Raw genomic sequence first — 12,561 nt, 5'->3', positions numbered from 1 at the left:
ATATCAGAACCCATTAGAAATCCAAACTGTGACTTTGACAGTATATTATTTGAGATAAGAGGGCTATAAAGCCGATTGTACATTACGTTTTCTAAAATTTTTGAGAATGCTGGCAACAGTGAAATTGGACGGAAATTTGATGCTATTTCTTTATCGCAATAAAGTGAGAGAATGAGGGGAGCTTTCTGGGTAACAATTGTCCTCCTTCGGTCTCTTGCAATCAGAGTAAAACTTCAGGTGGAAGGCGCCTGGTAGCATACAAAAGGCGGAAAATGACAGAAGAAGAAGTCGGTAATATGCTGAAGATGATGCGATCAAAACTGGAGGACCGAAATGATACTGGCATTCAAGTAATATGACTCGTGGAGATAACATCTTGGACCGACTGATAACAAACATATCCGAACTTTTCGACTCTGTAAGCACACAACAGGGAATCAGTTATCATAAGGCCGTTGCAGCATCCTTGAATATGGAAGTAAATAGGAATACAAAAAAAGGGAGGAAGGTTCATCTGTTTAGCAAGAGTAATAGGAGGCAGATTTCATACTACCTAACAGATCAAAACGAAAATTTCTGTTCCGACACTGACAATGCTGAGTGTTTATGGAAAAAGTTCAAGGCAATCGTAAAATGCGTTTTAGACAGGTACGTGCCGAGTAAAACTGTGAGGGACGGGAAAAACCCACCGTGGTTCAACAACAAAGTTAGGAAACTACTGCGAAATCAAAGAGAGCTTCACTGCAAATTTAAACGCAGCCAAAACCTCTCAGAGAAACAGAAGCTAAACGATGTCAAAGTTTGCATAGGGAGGGTTATGCGTGAAGCGTTCAGTGAATTCGAAAGTAAAATTCTATGTACCGACTTGACAGAAAACCCTAGGAAGTTCTGGTCTTACGTTAAATCAGTAAGTGGATGGAAACAGCATATCCAGACACTCTGGGATGATAACGGCATTGAAACAGAGGATGACACGCGTAAAGCTGGAATACTAAACACCTTTTTCCAAAGCTGTTTCACGGAGGAAGGCCACACTGCAGTTCCTTCTCTAAATCCTGGCACGAACGAAAAAATGGCTGACATTGAAATAAGTGTCCAAGGAATAGAAAAGCAACTGAAATCACTCAACAGAGGAAAGTCCACTGGACCTGACGGGATACCAATTCGATTCTACACAGAGTACACGAAAGAACTTGCCCCCCTTCTAACAGCCGTGTACCGCAAGTCTCCAGAGGAATAGAAGGTTTCAAATGATTGGAAAAGAGCACAGGTAGTTCCGGTTTTAAAGAAGGGTCGTCGAGCAGATGCGCAAAACTATACGCCTCTATCTCTGACGTCGGTCTGTTGTAGAACGTTTTCTGCTCGCCTATCATGTCATTTCAGAAAACCCAGAATCTACTCTGTAGGAATCAACATGGATTCCGGAAACAGCGATCGTGTGACCCAACTCGCTTTATTTGTTCATGAGACCCAGAAAATATTAGATACAGGCTCCCAGGTAGATGCCATTTTCCTTGGCTTCCAGAAGGCGTTAGATACAGTTCCGCACTGTCGCTTGATAAACAAAGTAAGAGCGTACGGAATGTCAGACCAGCTGTGTGGCTGGATTGAAGAGTTTTAGCAAACAGAACACAGCATGTTGTTCTCAATGGAGAACAGTAACCTCTGGCATGCCACAGGGGAGTGTTATGGAACCATTGCTTTTCACAATATATATAAATGACCTAGTAGATACTGTCGGATTTTCCATGCAGCCTTTCATGGATGATGCTGTAGTATACAGAGAAGTTGCAGGATTAGAAAGTTGCAGCGAAATGCAGGAAGATCTGCAGCAGATACGCACTTTGTGCAGGGAGTGGCAAATGACCCTTAACATAGAGAAATATAATGTATTGCGAATACATAGAAAGAGGGATCCTTTATTGTATGATTATATGATAGCGGAACAAACACTGGTAGCAGTTACTTCTGTAAAATATCTGGGAGTATGCATACGGAACGATTTGAAGTGGAATGATCATATAAAATTAATTGTTGGTAAAGTGGGTGCCAGGTTGAGATTCATTGGGAGAGTCCTTAGAAAATATAATCCATCAACAAAAGAGGTAGCTTACAAAACACTCGTTCGACCTATACTTGAGTATATCAGTGTGGGATCCATACCAGGTCGGGTTGAGAGAGGAGATAGAAAAGATCCAAAGAAGAGTGGCGCTTTTCGTCACAGGGTTATTTGGTAAGCGTGATAGCGTTATGGAGATGTTTAGTAAACTCAAGTGGCCGGCTCTTCAAGAGAGGCGCTCAGGGTGCGATTCCGGATGAGGTATCGAGTATATTGCTTCCCACTACTTATACATCCCCAGGAGTCGTTCTTTCCACGAACCTTATGCGACTGGAACAGGAAAGGGAGATAATGACAGTGCCCTCCGCCACACACCGTTGGGTGGCTTGCGGAGTATAAATGTAGATGTAGTAGGTATAGAATACCACTGACAGCTTTGATTACACTGCGAAGAACGTGGCAGAAAAACTTATATAGTGGCAGCCCTGATGCCGGCTACGAGCACTTTTCACTTGTTGTCTTACAAGATAAGTAATTTAGCTAGTAATTAATCGTTTTTGCTGTCTATTCTATAGCATTTACGTGTATTAGTGTCAGATACACGTGATAAATTAAAGGTTTCAGTTTTTATATGCGTCTGAATAAGAAGTTTCTATTTAGTACAGTTCCGGGTGTACGCAAACGATTGTTTACATTCTTAACTGACGTTAAATACTTGGGATTATCAATTAATTCAGTGCATAATACTTAGTATTCACGTTTATTAGTGTCATTTAGACTCGATACATTGGAGGTGCCAGTTTTTATATGTTTTTATATGTTTTATTAGGAATAGTGATACTAACAGTGATTTCTAACCTCACTTGTATACGTTTGACTAGCGCAACCTACGACTGTCAACAGTTAAACAAACGTATAATACGTGGTAAATTAGTATTACACTACAATATATGAGTAAATCAGCGTTACAATACAACTTCTGAGCGCTTATTACATAAGGGTTTAGTTAGTGAAAGCTAAAACTCACCTCACTGTCTGCTTAAATTCCTTAGCTTGTTGTGGACTTTAGTGATAGTGTACTGTAAGCCCTTTGCAGTGACCATGATCTGGCGTGAGCCAACTAACCATGTCAGTGACTACTACTTTTGTATGGTTCCTCCTATTAAGAAGGGAATATCTAAGAAGAAGAAGAGGACAGTGATCTATCCTAACATTCCATCTGCCACACGTCCAGTTCTACATGGGGAAGGATTGCCAATACCTGAACCACCGACAGAGTACGAGATTACTTCTGATAGGGATTCTGAATGTCCTGAATCATGTACATCACAAGATCCAGAGTTTCTTCCAAATATATCAACTGATGATCCACAAAAATCGTCTCAAAATGAGTTAAGTGATCTCATTAGAGATCTGGGGCTCTTTAAAACTAAGGCTGAGATTTTAGCGTCAAGACTGCAGCAGCGCAATTTTCTGGAAAGCAATGTAAATATTTTATCCTACCGCAGAAGAGAGCAACAATTCACTCCGTTTTTTTTTTTAACATGCAAGATAGTCTAGTGTCATTTGTAGACATAAATGGTCTAATAAAGGCTGTCAGAATTAATTACAACCCTGATAGTTGATTGCAACATGTAATTGAAAATGCATTTCTTACAATAGTCATCATGACTTCTTCCCCAAAGATTGTGGTGCAGTAAGTGATGAAAACGGGGAGCGATTTCATCAAGATATTACCACATTTGAGAAGAGCTATGACGGAAAGTGGAGCCCTATTATTTTAACAGATTACTGCTGGACTGTCATAAGGGGTGTTCCCGAGTATGTGAATAAATGTCAAGCCAAGCAAAAACGGTCATCTTCTGAATTTATCTCTGAACAAAATATGTAATTGTATATACTGTAGATATGGACATTTTACCATTTGTAAACTTTTATATACATTTGTGACCAGTTAATTTATATATTTTCTTTTGTGCTTTACATAGTTCTGGCACAAAGCAGTCTTACAAAGTTTTTCACTCATGTAATGTTATCTTCATTTTTTTTAATACTTTACTTTTGCACTTCCAGAATGGCACTGAAATTTATTAACGCTTATCACATAACATAATTAAAGTAATTATTCACTTAAAATTTGTTATGCTGAATCTTGTAACATGAATGCATATTTAGTTAGTGAGTTATTTATACAAAAATGTAGAGCACTTTTATAAAAAAGCTAGACCTAAATATTTATGAAGATGATTATTTTGTATCATTTTATACCGAAATAAAGATAACTAACTCAAAATCATGCAATTTACATTTTCACTTCAAATTTGTTGTTCATTGTAATTCAACTGAAATGTTTTTGTAGTACAGGTGTTTGTCTATTACGATGTGCAAAACAGTGAACTATGTGGGTATTGTTTTGTGCTGGCTTACCGTGATTGCTACTTATGTGAAATGCAGTGTTTATTCATACTATACAATATGCTGTTAAATTGCCGTTTGTGGGAAATACTCGTAAAATGTTTAAAAAACTGCTTATACATAGCACTTAAAAATCTGTCCTGGTGCAGTATACATTCCATCGGAAAAGTTAAAGTGAGGCCGCGTTTATTCGGCGTTTGCTGTCTAAATAGCTACACTCTCGAGTTGGTACATGTGAGAAACCTCCCAGTAGAACATACGAGGGTCACTCCAAAAGAAATGCACACTATTTTTGTAAAAATACAGTTTTCAATCTGCATGTGTGAAAGTTTTGCAGTGTGTAAATAGATCCTTCCCACTTGTTCTAAAACTTAGTTCAACCTGTTCCCATGAGTGGCGCCGTCACAGCATGCCTTCAAGATGGCTGCTACACTTGTTCGTCAGAAGCAATGTGCTGCCATAGAATTTCTGTTCTGTGAAAACGAGACAGTGCGAAACATCCGGAAGAGGTTGAAAAAGGTGTATGGAGATGCTGCTGTCGATCACAGTACAGTTAGTTGGTGGGCAAGCAGGTTACGTGATGAAAGCAGGCACGGCAATATTGACGACTGTCCTCGCAGCGGCAGGCCTCATAATGCACTCACTCCAGACTATGTGCAGAGAGTTAACGAATTAGTGACTGCTGACAGACCCATCACAGTGAACGAAATGTCACGCTATGTTGGGATAGGGGAAGGAAGTGTTTGCAGAATACTGAAAGTGTTGGCGTTAAAAAAGGTTTGTGCCAGGTGGGTTCCCAGGATGTTGACAGTGGCTCGCAAAGAAACAAGAAAAACCGTATGCAGCGAACTTTTGGAACAGTACGAGAATGATGGAGATGAATAACTTGGATGAATTGTGACAGGTGATGAAACATGGCTCCATCATTTTTCACCAGAGACGAAGAGGCAATCAATGGAGTGGCAATATGCAAATTCACCCAAGAAAAAAAATTTCAAAACCACACCTTCTGCTGGAAAAGTTATGGCTACAGTGTTTTTCGATTCCGTAGGACTCTTGCTTGTGGACATCATGCCAAATGGTACCACCATAAATTCTGATGCATATGTGATGACACTGAAGAAACTTCAAGCTCGACTGAGTCGTGTTTGACCACATTGGCAAAAGCAGGATGTTTTGCTGTTGCACGATAATGCACGGCCACATGTCAGTCAAAAAACCATGGAAACGATCACAAAACTCGGATGGACAACACTGAAACACCTGCCTTACAGTCCTGACCTGGCTCCATGTGACTAATCATCTCTTTGGGAAACTGAAAGACTCTCTTCGTCGAACAAGGTTTGAAGATAATGACTCCCTTGTGCGTGCTGCCAAACAGTGGCTCCATCAGGTTGGTCCAGAATTTTACCATGCGGGTATACAGGCGCTGGTTCCAAGATGGCGTAAGGCAGTTGAGAGGGATGGAAATTATGTGGAGAAATGAAAATATTGTTCCTAAAGGGTGTATCTACGCACTGTAAAACTTTCAAACATGTAGAATAAAATAAGGATTAAAAAAAAATAGTGTGCATTTCTTTTGGAGTGACCCTCGTAGTACTACGTTCAGGCATCTGCTGAGAAACAGTTACAGCTGGCTAAGTGTCTCAAACCAGAAACATCACTGTCAGTAGAAGTATATGAAATGCCTCATAAGGAATTTAAAAGGCTCATATCAGAACTAGTTTTGACCATCTTCTCGGTAAACATGCAAGGTCTTTAATATTGCGAGCTACGTCAGTAAAATAAATTTGACACGCTCTGCGTGCAAGAAACGCCTAGGGACAACGATCACTGACATCCCAACGTTCCAGAGATGAAATTAGTTTCATAATGACCACATGGGCAACGTGGGAGTGTGGTCTTCAACAAAGCAGACCTCCAAGTAAGTACCACATGTCATAGTGATACGTAACAGCATAGTTTAGGAGGTTTAATGAACCGATTGATACCACAATTGTTAGTTTATTTAGGGGATACAATCAATGAGATTCCAGTTATAATGTAAATACAACATTCGCATCACTAATCCCTACCTTGTGAATGAAATGAAATGTATATAATCTTGAAACAGCAATGCACCAAACCTACAGAACATGGTTAATTGGTAGGAACGTCTGAAATTAATGTTAAATACAAAAAAAGGGAGGAAGGTTCATCTGTTTAGCAAGAGTAATAGGAGGCAGATTTCAGACTACCTAACAGATCAAAACGAAAATTTCTGTTCTGACACTGACCATGTTGAGTGTTTATGGAAAAAGTTCAAGGCAATCGTAAAATGCGTTTTAGACAGGTACGTGCCGAGTAAAACTGTGAGGGACGGGAAAAACCCACCATGGTACAACAACAAAGTTAGGAAACTACTACGAAAGCAAAGAGAGCTTCACTCTAAGTTTAAACGCAGCCAAAACCTCTCAGACAAACAGAAGCTAAACGATGTCAAAGTTAGCGTAAGGAGGGCTATGTGTGAAGCGTTCAGTGAATTCGAAAGTAAAATTCTATGTGCCGACTGGACAGAAAATCCTAGGAAGTTCTGGTCTTACGTTAAATCAGTAAGTGGCTCGAAACAGCGTGCCACAGGGGAGTGTTATGGGACCGTTGCTTTTCACAATGTATATAAATGACCTAGTAGATAGTGTCGGAAGTCCCATGCGGCTTTTTGCGGATGATGCTGTAGTATACAGAGAAGTTGCAGCATTAGAAAATTGTAGCGATATGCAGGAAGATCTGCAGCAGATAGGCACTTGGTGCAGGGAGTGGCAACTGACCCTTAACATAGACAAATGTAATGTATTGCGAATACATAGAAAGAAGGATCCTTTATTGTATGATTGTATAATAGCGGAACAAACACTGGTAGCAGTTACTTCTGTAAAATATCTGGGAGTATGCGTGCGGAACGATTTGAAGTGGAATGATCATATAAAATTAATTGTTGGTAAGGTGGGTACCAGGTTGAGATTCATTGGGAGAGTCCTTAGAAAATATAGTCCATCAACAAAGGAGGTGGCTTACGAAACACTCGTTCGACCTATACTTGAGTATTGCTCATCAGTGTGGAATCCGTACCAGATCGGGTTGACGGAGGAGATAGAGAAGATCCAAAGAAGAGCGGCGCATTTCGTCACAGGGTTATTTGGTACCCGTGATAGCGTTACGGAGATGTTTAACAAATTCAAGTGGCAGACTCTGCAAGAGAGGCGCTCTGCATCGCGGTGTAGCTTGCTCGCCAGGTTTCGAAAGGGTGTGTTTCTGGATGAGGTATCGAATATATTGCTCCCCCCTACTTATACCTCCCGAGGAGATCACGAATGTAAAATTAGAGAGATTAGAGCGCGCACAGAGGCTTTCAGACAGTCGTTCTTCCCGCGAACCATACGCGACTGGAACAGGAAAGGGAGGTAATGACAGTGGCACGTAAAGTGCACTCCGCCACATACCGTTGGGTGGCTTGCGGAGTATAAATGTAGATGTAGATGTAGATGTACTGCGCTGCATGGTTTCATGGTTGCAAAGATGGACCTCGCCATGGACGTCGGGAGTGAAGTTGTGCAGCATGCAGCCTATTGCGCACAGTTTGAGTCGTAACACGAAGTCCTATGACTGCACAAAAAGCATTACTCAAGACGGTGGTGTTGCTGCCAGGGTTCCTCCATGCCATAATCGATAGGTAGCGGTCATTAACTGCTGTATTAGCCCTTGGGCGGCCTGGGCGAGGCATATCATCGACAGTTCATGTCTCTCTGTATCTCCTACATGTCCGAACAACATCGTTTTTGTTCACTCCAATGCGCCTGGACACTTCCCTTGTTGAGAGCCCTTCCTGGCACGAAGTAACAATGCGGATGCGATCGAACCGCGGTATTGACCGTCTAGGCATGGTTGAACGATAGACAACGTGAGCCTTGTATCTCCTTCCTGGTGGAATGACTGGAACTGATCGGCTGTGGGACCCACACCGTCTAATAGGCGCTGCTCATGCATGATTGTTTACATATTTGGGCGGGTTTAGTGACATCTCTGAACAGACAAAGGGGCTGTGTCTGTGATACAATATCCACAGTCGACGTCTGTCTTCAGGAGTTCTGGGAACTAGTGTGATGCAAAACTTTTTTGATGTGTGTATAAGTGATGGGTCACTGAGTCCAAGTCCTGAGTCAAGTTCTCTGAGTTAATTACTCTCATGGATGTTATTTAAAACCTCTGCTTATCTGTTTCTAATATTTGCCTGGGCAACGAAACCCACCCTATGCCTAACAGTGAGAAACTAAAAAGTGTGTTATAGTGTAGTGTAATGACTCATAATAGTCTCAGCTGGAAATACGATGTCTCTCGTATTTTTTTCGTACAATGTCGACTAAATAAGTCTGCAGTAACCTACTAGTTATTCATTCCAAAAAAGTACAGCTGTACAAATGGTATCTGTTTTTTATGTAGTTGAAATTTTGCGGAAAACATGGGTAAGAGTGACTGACATGCTTGCAAAGCTACGGTATCAAAGCATTATATAGTAATGGTGATGGAAAGATGCATCATTTGCTGTCAGCTTTCTTTAGTTACTGGAATCCTATGAGTGAAGGATTTGAAGATGTAAATAATGTAATCGGTTATCGCGGTGCATATTGCCAACAGTTACTGGTTTACAGCCTTTCACTGTTGAACTTAAGATACATCGTTTTGCAGTTAGTTGTGCTTGCTGTATATTTCTATATAGCCCTATAGTTAGTGTGCGAAGGTGTGAAAACATTATTTCCGTGAAAATTAAACGTGGAAATGAGTGTACCCGGAGCTCGGAAAAAAGTAAAGAACACTCAAAATTATAAAAGTCAATGGGAAAGTTAAAGCAAATTAAAGTGTTGACTGCAACACAGTAAAAAGGGCTATAATTTTAGATACGTTGTTTGTGAAACCAGCAGTAGTAATTTTCTAATTCAGAGCGAGTTTTATGTATATTTGTGTATTGTATTTATTAACGTATAATAGTGGCGTACTATCATGGAAAATGGGCTATCTAATACCTACTGTTATCTCCTGCTTTTTCGAGTTTCTTTCTCCTGATTTCGAGGCTTTTGCATCTAGCAGTACTGAACATTGTTGGTCAGAGGTTTTGTAACACAACATCTATGTCACTGCGTGCGATAAATCCATAGTAAGTAATACAGGACGTTCTACATACAACCAGTACGCGTCACGTATCAGTTTATCATATCTAGTCGAATTGATTGTGAAATGGCATTGATTCCAATGGCCACCACTACTACCTGGTTTATACGTGACACCCTATACAAAGGCTATCTGTCTCTTATTTTACGTTAATCGCTGACTGAATCTAAAATGTGAATACAGTTCTTGCCATGACTACTACCAGATCTCAAGTTTTCTGCGTTACTGAGTCACACCATCCATACAGTATTTTTTATCAAGTTTCTGGCTGCATTAACCTCACGTAAATACATTTTCATTTAAAGAGTAATACGTTATGTCGAAAAGTGATTGAAATATGTATCACCCGAAGTAAATAGAAACTTACAACAACGAGGAGAAAATATTGATATCATCACGGGTGAGTTCAGGGAGTATATAGTGACCTCAGTATATAAGCCTCCATACGTAAATTTCATCATTTAATCACCATGAAAGCAAACCCAAACACAAAGCATCCCTCATCAACAGTGACAGGCATGAGTGGGGCTATACAAAGGAGGACAACAATAATGATGCTTTCCTGACACGGGCAGAATCCAGTCGACTGCCGCTATACAAGACAATAACATACCTCCGTCTTTCAAGAGCGGCAGATAGCACCGTGGCTACAACCCTGACCTCGTTTTCAAGAGTGAGAAGGCAGCCGAGCAATGTTTCGTATCAGTCTGTCCTCCTGCCACGAACATGCAGCACCAGCCAGTAACGTGCCAAATGCTACTAGCAAGCCAGTAACGAAGGTGCAGTTTAGGAGGAGATGCAATTTTAGGAAAGCGTGCTGGGACAGGTTCGGCGTGCTTTAGAGACGAAAATTCAGACGATCAGTCTACTTCTGGAAGAATACGATAGCTTCATGCACACCGTTAGAGCGTCCATTCCTAGAAGTTGCAGATGTAATTACAAAAATGGACTTGTACCTAAGACAGCTGCGCTCCTTCGCCAGTATTATACTCTTCTCGAACAAGACCCCTTTGGGCAAAGGCAAACCTCGTTCTCTCCTCGATATCCGACGCAAGAAAAGAATAGGAATGGAATAAATCGATATGGGTCGAAGTAGCTACAAGGTATGGCACCTTCTTAACCGCCTGCCCATCAACCCCACGAAAACCACCACGCAGATAAAAGTCAATTAAGATCAAATTGCACACCAGGTGTTCAAAAATGGAAGGCCCTAGGCCATGGATGACGAACCACTGGCATGTGTTCTGTTTAGTGGCATGCGACCAAATAATTTGGGCGCGGCATTAAATGAAATTTAAGTAGGCCTGCCTAATCGAAATGATTCATTTGCTCGTTTGCACTTGAAGTCATAGTACCGAGGTTCATTGTGAATGGGCTGTCGGCGCCGCGGCATCATAGAAGTTGTAGATGATAGAACTTCGCTCATGCTGACTCACTGTTTGCCACATTGTACTCAAATGCTTGACTAATAATACACCGCTATCCACTTTTACATTGCAAAGGTTGGCAGCTGTTCCAACAGTGATAATTTCGACCTCTACCGACATGTAAAATACTGCCAAATTGACGCGGCGAAAGTGTTCACCTGTTTCTTTATCTTTGCTGTGCATTTACGGCGTGTGCTGCAACTACACATGGTACCATTTTTAAACTTGTCTTATTCAACATGACTAGTTCGTTGAAGAAACAAAAAGTGCAAGATAGTAATAGAGATTTTCACGTGGCAGTATTACTAAAGGCAATAAAGCGATGTGTGTTTTATGGCCCGGGACAGTGATAAGTAGAATATCGTCTGTAAAACGGCACTATGAAACAGATCACAAATCTCTTTGTCAAGAAGACGAACGAGTGCAGAAGGAAGTCATTGCATGTGCTATTAAAGACCAGAATACACGACCGATATCTGTGATTAAATATGTTTGCAAGGATTGTTGTACGAGTGCCACAAGTTTCTTAGCTGGAAATGTCATTCCCCAGTGTGGTAAAACTTTCGGCAATTGAGAATTTGAGATAACTGAGAGGATCAAACATACCCCTTCACATAGAAACACAAAAAAGAATCCTAAAACTATAGGAAAATATAAAAGAACAACAAAAAATGACATCAAGTCCTCTCTTCATATTTCGCTGCGTCCTGACGAAATACAGATGTAATTAAATCTGCTCGTTTAGCTGTGTTTGCTCGATATTCTGTTGCAAATCGCGTAAAAGAAGAACTGATAGCGATAATATCGTTACCATCAACTATTAAATTCTAGGGGAAAGATATTTGTACGGCAGTTAAAAATTCGCCTACTGAAAAAGAAATAGATTTACACAAAATTGTTTCGATAACAACTGATAGTGTTCGCAATATAGTGGGCAAAAGAAATGGTTCTGTTAGTTTATTCCAGGCACGCAGGAGACATTCCATTCTTGAATCCACCGCATCGTATATGTACAAGCCTTGTGTTAAAAGTTTAGTTTCGCTTCCCTTAGGAATATAATGGCCGTAGTCACAAAAATAATAAACCTTTTATCGTCGCAAGCTTCTAATAAAAGAAATTTCGAAGCGCTGTTAGTCGAAGCCAGCTCATTGTACAATGGCTTACTGATGTATAACATTGTTTGTGGGTTGAGCAGCAGCAACGTACTTCAAATAAGTTTGTAATGCGAGAAAATTGTGCAATGTTGACAGTTAATGGATGTTACGTGGCTTACAAATTTCGTGTTTTTTACTGAAATTTGTCATTATTTTCAAGATTCGAACGTAAAGCTTCAAGACAGAAACAAAACAATTATTGTTACAATGGACCTTATTTGCGCTTTTGAGACTAAACTATAAGTTGTTTGCAAAAACTACAAGTGTTTCCCAGATCTGAAAAAAAGACCAGCGATTTGAATTT

This window comes from Schistocerca serialis, chromosome 2 (assembly GCF_023864345.2).
Source record: "Schistocerca serialis cubense isolate TAMUIC-IGC-003099 chromosome 2, iqSchSeri2.2, whole genome shotgun sequence".
Classification (NCBI taxonomy): domain Eukaryota; kingdom Metazoa; phylum Arthropoda; class Insecta; order Orthoptera; family Acrididae; genus Schistocerca; species Schistocerca serialis.
This window is presented reverse-complemented; position numbering follows the sequence as displayed.